Source organism: Pundamilia nyererei, unplaced genomic scaffold (genome assembly GCF_000239375.1).
Source record: "Pundamilia nyererei isolate P.nyererei 1_Seehausen unplaced genomic scaffold, PunNye1.0 scaffold00144, whole genome shotgun sequence".
NCBI classification, from domain to species: domain Eukaryota; kingdom Metazoa; phylum Chordata; class Actinopteri; order Cichliformes; family Cichlidae; genus Pundamilia; species Pundamilia nyererei.
This window is the reverse complement of record NW_005187545.1, coordinates 2,021-5,346: the sequence shown is the minus strand read 5'-3', so window position 1 is coordinate 5,346 and position 3,326 is coordinate 2,021.

Genomic DNA, 3,326 nt, shown 5'->3' with positions numbered 1-3,326 from the left:
GGTCACCTCAAACAAGGAAAATCTCTGGCTCTCACAGACCTGTAACGTCTTCTGTAAGAAGCTTTTCTGTCCCCCACTTGTTACCTGTATGAATGGCACCTGTTTGAACTCATCATCTGTATAAAAGACACCTGTCCACAGCCTCAAACAGTCAGACTCCAAACTCCGCCATGGCCAAGACCAAAGAGCTTTCGAAGGACACCAGGAAAAGTATTGTAGACCTGCACCAGACTGGGAAGAGTGAATCTACAATAGGCAAGCAGCTTGGTGTGAAAAAATCAACTGTGGGAGCAATCATCAGAAAATGGAAGACATACAAGACCACTGATAATCTCCCTCGATCTGGGGCTCCACGCAAGATCTCATCCCGTGGGGTCAAAATGATCATGAGAACGGTGAGCAAAGATCCCAGAACCACACGGGGGGACCTGGTGAATGACCTGCAGAGAGCTGGGACCAAAGTAACAAAGGTCACCATCAGTAACACACTACAACGGCAGGGAATCAAATCCCGCAGTGCCAGACGTGTTCCGCTGCTGAAGCCAGTGCATGTCCAGGCCCGTCTGAAGTTTGCCAGAGAGCACATGGATGATACAGCAGAGGATTGGGAGAATGTCATGTGGTCAGATGAAACCAAAGTAGAACTTTTTGGTATAAACTCAACTCGTCGTGTTTGGAGGAAGAAGAATACTGAGTTGCATCCCAAGAACACCATACCTACTGTGAAGCATGGGGGTGGAAACATCATGCTATGGGGCTGTTTTTCTGCCAAGGGGACAGGACGACTGATCCGTGTTAAGGACAGAATGAATGGGGCCATGTATCGTGAGATTTTGAGCCAAAACCTCCTTCCATCAGTGAGAACTTTGAAGATGAAACGAGGCTGGGTCTTCCAACATGACAATGATCCAAAACACACCGCCCGGGAAACAAAGGAGTGGCTCCGTAAGAAGCATTTGAAAGTCCTGGAGTGGCCTAGCCAGTCTCCAGACCTCAACCCCATAGAAAATCTGTGGCGGGAGTTGAAAGTCCGTGTTGCTCGGCGACAGCCCCAAAACATCACTGCTCTCGAGAAGATCTGCATGGAGGAATGGGCCAAAATACCAGCTACTGTTTGTGCAAACCTGGTAAAGACCTATAGTAAACGTTTGACCTCTGTTATTGCCAACAAAGGTTATGTTACAAAGTATTGAGTTGTATTTTTGTTATTGACCGAATACTTATTTTCCACCCTGATTTACCAATAAATTCTTTACAAATCCTACCATGTGGATTCATGGATTTTTTTTTCACATTCTGTCTCTCACAGTTGAAGTGTACCTCTGGTGCAAATTACTGACCTCTGTCATCATTTTAGGTGGGGGAACTTGCACAATCGGTGGCTGACTAAATACTTTTTTGCCCCACTGTATATGAATGCTGCTATTCTGTGTATATCGTACTTACTATTGTTTGAGTACTTCGGTACTTTTTATATTTTATATTTATAGTTATTATTGCATTTTGCACCAAGGGAGTGGCACTCCAATTTCGTTGTACCTTGTACAATGACAATAAAGGCTATTCAATTCAATGAAGTTAACAGAAGCAGATAATAAATAATAATAATAAATAATATCACTGTTTTAATGGCACCCTCCTTTAGCTGCGAGCAAATGCACCCTCCTCAGAGTGTGCCCAAATACAGCAGTGATTCATTTACTGAAACTCATAACAGAAAGAACGGCAGTAGCCTATGTTCAGAAAAAACCCCCAAAAAACATTTTATTTAAATAAAAAAACCACAATGGTGGGGAGGGAAACAACGAGAAACTGGCTTCTTTTTTCCACTATAATGGTGTTTACAGGCCGTTCCAGTGTTTATCTGTCTTACACATTCGACCAAACAACAAATAGGTTAAAAGTCAAAATGTCTCTTCCAGTGAACATTAAAAAAAATTTTTGTGCGATTTGGCGCATCTCAAATAAATAAACAAACGAATGAATGAAAATATTCCCTACAAACAAAACTTATAAACTCTTTGACAGGAAAACAAGCATGTTTACTTTAACAGGTTTTAGCAGTGATAACAATATTACCAGCAGTGCTGAAAACGCGTTCTGAAGGTGTGCTTGTGGCTTGTATACACAGATATTTCCGTGTCATGTGTGGCATCAATGAGGAACGTTTTTCATGCATTTTCCACCAAACCAGTGGATCATCTTCTCCGTCTACAACCTCCTCGCTAAGGTAACAGTCCACTTCTATCTATGCCTTCTCCTCCAGTGTACAATTTGGCAATTAGTTCGTCCATGTTTGGACGTCTTCTGTGTTCTAAACGCAATTCAGTTTGTGCATGTTTACACTGCTCCGCCCATCAAAAGTCTCATGCGTGAATACATTGCCTATTGACGGTTATTGGAGTGATGATTTTTGGTTGGAAAATTCTTGCTCCCCGACCCATTATCTCCCTCTATGTCCCTTGTTTCCTCTTTGTCCCTCTCTCCGTGTCCCAGTCATGTCATTGTTTTCGTCTCCCGATTCTGTTCCCATGTCTGTTTCTTCCCTGGTCGCAGTGTCAAGTCCACGTGTCTTAGTCTGCATGTTTCCTGTTTTATTTTGACAGTCTCTACTCTCGTGTTCAGTGTGTTCTCTTTTGCTTCCTCCTGCCTCGTCATGTATTAACTTTTTACAGCTGTAAACTTTTGCAAAACTTTTGCGAGATCCCGAGTTTGTTTTGCGAGATCTCGCAAAACTTTTGAGCTGGACGAAGGCAACGCTTGTTTGCCAATCCTTGCCTTGACATGTGCATCGGTTGGACCTTGCTGGTCGATGATGCTGCCTAGGTAGGTAAAAGAGTGTTCTTCCTCCAGAGGACTCCCACTAAGGTGATTGGGTTGTTATTATTGGACTTGATCTTAAGGATTCTGGTCTTCTCCTTGTTGATGGTGAGTCCAACCCTTAGCTTACAATAAGGTCGTCATGTGACATTATTTTTTGCCATATTGTGAAAGGAGCTGCGGTAGGCTACCTGCCATTTAAAAGCTGCATGAAATCCTCTGCAGGTTAGCGCAGGATAAACAGGTAAATCTGCACTACTGTGATGAGTTTAAACTAAAGAGCAGTGTGTTGGACTGGTGCACAGGGACGGGTGCACACCTTAACTGCTTCCCTACTTACTTTGCTGTTTAGACACTATAATGTAAACAACAGAAGAGTTTTTATTTTCCTTCTTTTTCTCTGCTCATGTTCTACTTACCTGGTTATCTTTGTTAGAATTCAAATTTAGACTGAGGTAAAGTTTGTATTCCTACAGTGATTATTTTATTATTACATTAATGTAGCA